Genomic DNA, 8,318 nt, shown 5'->3' on the forward strand with positions numbered 1-8,318 from the left:
GGATTCGAAACACCATGTTTTTGTTTTCCCGAAAGGTGAAATTTGTCCCCTTGCCGAAGAAGTAGGTGCCATTGGTGAGTGGCTGGGTTGTGTTCCGGTGCTTCCCCCGACTTGATTGTGTTATAAGGAGAAGTTCCTTTCGATGTTGGGCTTGTCAACAAGTCAAGTCAACTTTATCCTTTCTCCTCATGGTGTGGATATGTTGGCTCTTACCAACATTTTCTCAAACCAGTAGGATGTCAATGTCTTGGAGGTGGCTAGGAGAAGGACTCTTGCCTTATGCCTTTTGCCTTGTCCATGCATACCTCTTTGTTGATGGCTTGAAGAAGGAGGGTCCAAAATGATGTGGTAGCATGACCCTTGTGCATGTGGTTGAACAAATGGAGCATGGTAGAGATCCATCGTGGTTGGTGCTCGGCGAGATCATCCAAGCCTTGGACAAGAAGGGCTCTTGTGGAGAAGCTCCCTCGTTAGGGTCTCCAAGGATCCTCCAGGTATGGCATTGGAGAGGCTAAGGTATGTAGAGCCTTCGGCCGATTCTTCTTCTTATTGGACCTTAAGATTGGTGGAGGAGGGTGGTCCTCATATCCGTTGGGTGGTGCCATTGTGGCACTTAAGAGCCTTCACGGGGTTAACCGCACCGGTTACTAATTCTTGCTCTTTGATGGTGGTGGGTTTGAAGGTTGCTTCCTTCATTTATTCCGAGAGGCTCATGAGGCAAATGGGGCGTCAACAAAAGGTGCCCGCTCAAGATACTCTCGTCCAAGAGAGTGTTTTTCGAAACTCCGAGCTAGTGGAGGTCTTCGAAAGATGGTGGGCCACTCGGCCGCTTTGGGAAGTACCAAACCCCGTTGCCACGACATGGGTGACTCCCGCTTATGTCAAGTGGTCAAGAGCTCAAACCTTGGAGGAGAGGTCCAAATCTCGTAAGGACGAGGTTGTCGATTTGAAGTATAGAGAGGTTGGCAAGGCCAACCATGCCTTCTTTTACGACTTTGTCGATGGAGCTAGCCCGGATGTGATGAGGCCACCAAAGAGGATAAGCTCGGGTCCCAAAGATGAAGTGGGCCGTGTATGGGCTCGCTTTGGACCGAATATGGGGTCATGCAAGAGACCGGTGGCCGTCGCCGTTGTAGATCCGTTGAGGATCCGCTCCGAAGAGGAAGCTCATGCTAGGCGGGCGAACAAGAAGAACAAGGGGAAGATGTACCCCGAGGGAAAAGGCAAAGGTAGAATGGAAGAATGAAGATCTCTATTACCCCTTTTATTATTATGTTGTATTAGTGTTATGAGTTTTTTATTATGTTGTACAAGCTATGTATCGTGTGTTTTGTGCTAGTTTTACTATGTGAGGTGTTTTAGTCGACACCTTAGCTTTGACAAGTTGTAGACTTGCCGAGCTTATTTGTTGTTGAATTTGTAATCCTTCCCATTATTAACTAAATAAGAGGATTGCTTGTGTTAAAAGAGTCGTGAACGCTTGTTTCTTCCATCTATTTTGTAAAGGCAATTCGGTTTGAATCGTCTTAAACATTGCACTTGGGGAGTGGGATTCTGTAGGAAGGGAGAAAGGCTTCTTTCTTTGTATTTTTGTGAAAAAGAGAATGTTTCTTCCTTTCTTTTTTCGAGAGTTGATATAGGTGATGTTTTTTATGTGGGTAAATATAAGAGAATGTTTTTTTTTTATTATGGGGATGGTTGTATCCTTCTTGTGTAAGAAAGGACTACCTACGTATCCACCTAAAAAGGTGAAATCAAACCATGATCGTAGTTCGAAATGTTTTGTAGATTTATTTGGGTTTTGTGGTTGTATCCCTCTTGTATAAGGAAGGAATGCCTACGTATTCAACTGAAAAGGTGAAATCAAACCATGCTCGTAGTTCAGGTTATTTTGTTTTAAATGCAAATGGATGTTGCCTTTGACAGAACAAAGGGCATTCGAAACAGGCAAGGTGCCGCAACTTAGACTTGATAAAACATGCAATTTCAAATCAGAACGCGTTGAGGAACTTGACTTGAAAGGGATAAGGTGGTTGCTAGTTGTAAAACTAGGGTGAGGTTGTTGGTTGCTAAGGTTCAAGGGTAGTATTTCTTGAGTTGGTTTAGGTTGGTCGAGTTTGTAAAATCCTCCCTGTCTAGGTCACTCAGTCTCACTGCGCCCCCCGAAAGTATTTTCTTGACCAGGTATGGCCCGACCCAATTGGGTTTGAATTTCCCCCTCGGATCGACGGGTAATGGTGCTCGAACCGACTTGAGGACTGAGTCGTCTTCCTTGATGTTCCTGGGTTTAACCTTTTTGTTGAATGCCCGTTGTATACGTCGTTGGTATAGCTGGACATTGTGCAAGGCGTTGAGCCGCCGTTCGTCTAGATGCGTGAGTTGTTCGAACCTTCGACGGGTCCATTCCGCCTCAGGAATTTGACTCTCCAATAAGATGCATAGAGATGGGACATCCAACTCTACCAGATGAACTGCCTCCATGCCGTATGCTAGGTAGAAGGGTGTGGCTCCTGTCGGTGTTCGAATGGAGGTTCAGTATCCCCAGAGTGCAAATGAGAGTTTATTCGGCCAATCGCGGTAATTGTCTTGCATTTTCTTGATAATGGTGACAAGTGTTTTGTTTGCTGCCTCCACCGCCCCATTGGTTTGGGGACGGTAGGGGGATGAGCGATGTCATTTGATCTTGTATTTGTCCAGCAAGGCTTGTGTTTATGCCCGGAAATGAGAGCCTTGATCACTGATGATTTCATGGGGTACCCTATATCTGTAGATGATGTTGTCCTGGATGAACTTGGCCACTTGTTTGGCGGTCAAGACTGCATACGACTGTGATTCCACCCATTTGGTGAAATAGTCGATGGCGAGGAGGTCGAGGACGAAGCAATGCCCTTTGGTGCCTATCGGGTTGACTTTCCTGATGATGTCGATGCCCCAGGTCGAGAAAGGCCAGGGTGATGTCATGGTGTATAAAAGGGATGGTGGTATGTGTTGTATGTTGGCGACGATTTGACAACTGTTGCAATGTTTGACATAGTTGCGGCAATCGGCTTCCATGGTGGTCCAGTAGTAGCCTAACCGCATGATTTTTTGGGTTAGCATCATTACACTCATGTGAGGGCCACATTCTCCGTCGTGGACCTCTCCCATGACTTTTTTGGTTTTGTGATGGTCAATGAAAAGGAGAAGAATCCCTTGGGGTGTTCTTTTGTATAGTTGTTCTTGGTTTATCACAAATTGTGATGCAAGTAAACGGATGGCTCTTTGTCCTCTTGGATCAGAGTTAGGAGGGAATTCATTTTTGGTTTTGTAGTTAAGGATGGCTTGGTACCAAGGTTCATCATGGTTTTCCTCGTCGTTGATGGCGCAAATGTGAGCTGGCTCGCTCCTTCTCTCGACACATAGGGGCATCGATGTCATGTAGTCAGGTATGTTGACGAGTGCGGCAAGTTTTGCCAGGGCATCAGCAAATTGATTTTCCTCTCGTGGCAAGTGGAAGTAGTCGACTTGGTCGAAGAATTCGGCCTCTTGATTGATTTTTGCTCGGTAGGGTGTTAGGTTGTCGCTTCGTATTTTCCATGATCCGGACACCTGATTAATGATGAGCGAGGAATCGCCGTGGACCCTCAGTCTCTTGATGTCGAGTGTTATGGCTGCTTGTAGGCCGATGAGGCATGCTTCATATTCGGTGGCATTGTTGGTGACGGCGAAGTCTAGTTTGACCGAGATCGGAACATGTTCTCCCTTTGGTAATATTGGAAGGATTCCTACCCGAAACCTCTCAGGTTAGATGCACCATCGAAGTATAGGTCCCATGCATCGGAGTCGGCACAAAGGATGTCTTTTTCAGGAAGTGACCACGTGTCGGTCGTTGGATCCTCGTTGACGGGATTTTTTGCTAGGAAATCGGCGACTGCCCTTTCCTTGATAACCTTGAGGGGTACGAACTTGAGATCAAATTCGGATAGCATGAGTCTCCATCTAGACAGCCTTTCATTTAGTACGGATTTTTCGAAGATGTATTTGACCGGGTCCATCTTGGAGTAGATGTGAACCGTGTAGCTGAGCATGTAGTGCCGCAGCTTCTTTGTTGACCATACTAGGGCAAGGCATGTCTTTTCCAGTTGGGTGTACCTTGTCTCATACTCGATGAACTTTTTACTGATGTAGTAGATGGCTCGTTTTTCGCCATCGACTGTTTATGCTAGCATTGCTCCCATGGCTGTGTCGGTGACAATCAGGTATAGGGATAAGGGAATTCCTTGTTAAGCTGGCATGAGGACATGAGGTTTGGATAGGATTTCCTTTACCCTGTCGAAGGCCTTTTGACAGTCGTCGTCCCAATCGGCGTGATCGGAGGCGCGAAGCTTTTTGAAGATTGGTTTCACAAATCATGGTGAGTTTGGCTATGAAGCGACTGATGTGTTGAACGTGACCGAGAAATCCCCGAATCTCCTTCTCATTCTTAGGCTGAGGCATTTGTTGAAGGGCTTTGATTTTGGTTGGATCAATCTCAATGCCTCTCTTGCTTATGACATGTCCCAGGAGCTTTCCGGAGGTGACCCCGAATGCACATTTCTGAGGATTTAGTCTGATGTTGTTCTTCCGCAGACGAGCGAAGAATTTTCGAAGGGCGCTGATGTGGCCGTCCCGTTCTTTTGATTTGACGATCATGTCATCGACATATACCTCTACCTCCTTGTGCATCATATCATGTAGAAGAGTGGTAGCGGTTCTTTGATAGGTTGCTCCGACGTTAATTAGACCGAAGGGCATGATAGTGTAGCAATATGTACCCCACTGTGTAGTGAATGCAGTCTTGTGCATGTCTTCCTCAGCCATTTTGATCTGTTGTACCCAACATACCCGTCCATGAATGATAGGAGGGCGTGCTCGGCGTTATTTTTCACCAGGATGTCAACATGTGGCAAAGGGAAGTCGTCCTTTGGACTTGCTTTGTTCAGATTCCTGAAGTCAGCGCAAACCCGAATTCTCCCGTCTTTCTTGGTTACAGGCACGATGTTGGCCACCCAATTAGAGTATTCAGACACTTTGATGAACCTAATATTGAACTGTTTATCCACTTCTTCTTTGATTTTCAAGGCCCATTCAGGGCGCATTCGGCGCAACTTTTATTTCAAGGGTTTAGCTCCGGGCTTAATGGGTATCCTGTGCTCTGCCATCTCCCTGTAGATCCCAGGCATGTCTCCGTAGGACCAAGCGAATACGTCCTTGTATTCGTGTAGGAGGTCAATGAATTATTGTCTTTCCGAGGGGTCAAGGGTTGTCCCTATCCTAAGTTCTTGAGGTGTGTCATTGGTTCCTACGTTAATAGGCTCAGTCTCCTCAATGAAGGGGGTCCTAGTTTCCCGCTTGTCAAGTTCTTTGGCTAGGTGAGGTGGGTAGTCACTCAAGTCAAATTCCTCATAGTCATTCAGAATTGCATTGTAGTTAAATTGAGACGAGTCATAAGAAAACTTAGCATTCATTAGGTCGACTTGAGCGAAAACTCGGATAGGACAGATATCTCATGGGTAGTCAGAGGCGACATAGCAGAGGAGGTGGCCCCTGGAACAAGCTCCAGGTTGTCACCTTCCATGGGAGTGGGGATAACCCTAGTTGACTCGGCCTCTGAAGCAGCCACAAGTTTGTGATAAAACAATGGGAAGGGGACTCTGACTGGGGCATCAGGAGTGCTAGGAGCTAAGACAGACTCTGACTCCGACTCAGATTCAGACTCTTCTTCACTTCCCTCTTTGAACATAGGGCCTTCTCTAGTTGTAATCTTGAGAATGCGGCCTTGACGATCGGTCCACTTGACAGTTTTCCTCCAGCCCTGTGTAGCTTTCTCTGGGTCAGCATTAGAGATTAGGGCGGTGGGGGTCAAACTGGTTGTCTTTTAGGGCAATATTGATGATGTCCTTATAGTCGAGGTGCTGGATGTTGTCTTTTCCGAAGAGGAGAGTGACAACTTGTCCGTCGAGGCATGGGGTCGACTCAGATTTGGTTGATGTAGCTTTGGTGTTAACGGGGATGAAGTAGCAGTCTTGAAAGACTTCTACACCCGGGTGTCTAACCTTGGCCTTAGAGTCAGACATCGGCTCAGGAAAGCCGTGGTAGAGTTCAGACTCTCCCTCGGGGACGAAGTATCCATTGAGGGTCAAATGATAAGGACGGAGAATAACTCTGTGCTTTTTGCGCTTCCGTATTAGAAGGTTCATCTCCTGGATGTCTTCATCGGTAGTTTCATAGCCTAGCCCGAAGGGGATGTTGGGGACCTTAGCCTGTTTCAAGGAAGGTAAGGTGCTCTTCAGTGGATTGAGGGGTAAACCCGGGAAATAACCCTGGCGCATCAGAATGCGATTGACTGTGAGGTTGGCAAACGGGTCACAATCAAAGGGCGTTGATTCATTGGTTAGGGCAGTCACAGCTTGGAATCTCAACATTTCACTGTCGTCCTCCTCAATGGCTTGGGAGGTTATTCCCTTTTTCATGACGGCTTTGATCGGGGAAGCGGGAATTGTGATTGTCTTCCCGTTGAAGGGGACCCTGATTTTCTGATGAAGGGTTGAGGTAACTGCCTTGACGGTGTGAATCCAGGGGCGTCCCAGAAGCATGTTGAAGGAGGCGTTGATGTCGAGTACCTGAAAACTGGTTTGCCTTTCCAAGGGTCTGGTTGTAATGGTTAAGGTGATAAGCCCCGCAACCTTACGACGAGTGTCGTCATAGGCGCGTACTCCTTGATTGGTTGGGACCGGATCGGCTTTTTTGATACCCAGTTAAGGAGCCGTTTTGAGTGGAATAACATTAACCGCAAATCCGTCATCCACTAGAACCATAGGCACATTCTTTTTAAGGCACTGCATGGTGATGTATAGGGCCAGGTTATGGTTGGCTCCGAAGGGAGGGATATCTTCATCAGAGAAGATGATCGGGTTGTTCAGGTCGGGGACATCCCTTCTCATGTGTGCTACCACTTCTTCAGGGGATGAGGTAGAGGGAATAGTCAGTTTTCCCAAGGCTTGCAGTAGAGTTTACCGATGCTCGAAGGATGTAGCAATCAGTTGCCAAATTGAAATTTCGGCTTTTGATTTCTGTAGCTGTTTGAGGATCGAATTTTCGGGAGCCCTTGGTTGGGTGTCCGTGTCCGGGACGACTTGGTCATTCGTTGTTGGAACGACTGTTGAATTGCTCAGGTTTTGATAGGGGCGTCCGGACCGGGTAAGATGACCGATCTCTTTTTCCTGTTTCCCCTTTCGTGGGACCACATAAACATCCTCGGCGTTATCTCTCCAGATACCATTGACTTCGGGATCTCGAGGGTACCTCGGAAGGGTACTCCTAGGTAGGCAGTTTTTGTGAGGGAAGTTTTTGTGAGGGTAATTTTTGTGAGGGTGATTATTGTGAGGGCGATTATTGTGAGGGTGATTATTGTGGGGTTCGTGCCGGAATGGTCGCGGGAGCAATCCTTCCTGGTGAGGGTAGTTTTGGGTGTTTGGAGGACCTTCCCTCGGGCGTGGTGTTGGAGGATTGAAAATCAATCGGCGGTAAGCGTCGTCAAGTCGACTAATCCTTTCGGAGAGACTGGCTATGGCGTCCTCAACTTGTTGGAACATGGCAAGCATAGTTGCGGCACTGAACACAAATACCCCGTCCGAGGCATCCTTTTCCAAAGCATTCACCTCGTCATCAATTGGTAGGATGAGGTGTGAGCAGTCTAAAGTTGGCTCATCATCGGAGATAGCATGGATTCCCAAAGGGTTTGTCTTGTTATTTGGTTTTGTCGGTGGAGGTAAAGGTAACTCCCCTTTCTCGATCATGTCTTGAATGACGTGTTTGAGCTTGAAACAGGTTTCCGTGTCATGACCTTTCCCTTGGTGGTATTGGCAGTAGGCATTAGGGTTCCAGAAACGGGTTTTCTTAGCCTCAGATGGATCTGGAGTGGGTTCGATTGGTTGTAATTTCCCTTGGTCCATAAGCCTTTTTAGGTCGCTTGCATAAGTTGACCCTAGGTTGGCGAACACTCTCTGAGGGCGCTCAACTCTTTTCGCGGTTGGCTCGAGGAGGTTGACCTCGTCAATTTTGTTTGTTTGACCATAAGGGCGAGATCCGGTTGATGTAGATCCCTGGTAGCCTCTACAGGTGCTTTTAGCTAGGACACCCTTTCGGAGGTCGTCTTCGATGCGGGTTCCAAGGATTTGAGATCCTGGAATGTCTTGATGTTTTGGTATCTCAGTAAGTTGGCATATACTGGGCGGAGATTGTTGACAAATTTCTCTACCATAGTTGACTCGCTTGGCTTGCTGACCAACTGAGTGCTT

Source organism: Silene latifolia, chromosome 10, assembly GCF_048544455.1.
Source record: "Silene latifolia isolate original U9 population chromosome 10, ASM4854445v1, whole genome shotgun sequence".
Classification (NCBI taxonomy): domain Eukaryota; kingdom Viridiplantae; phylum Streptophyta; class Magnoliopsida; order Caryophyllales; family Caryophyllaceae; genus Silene; species Silene latifolia.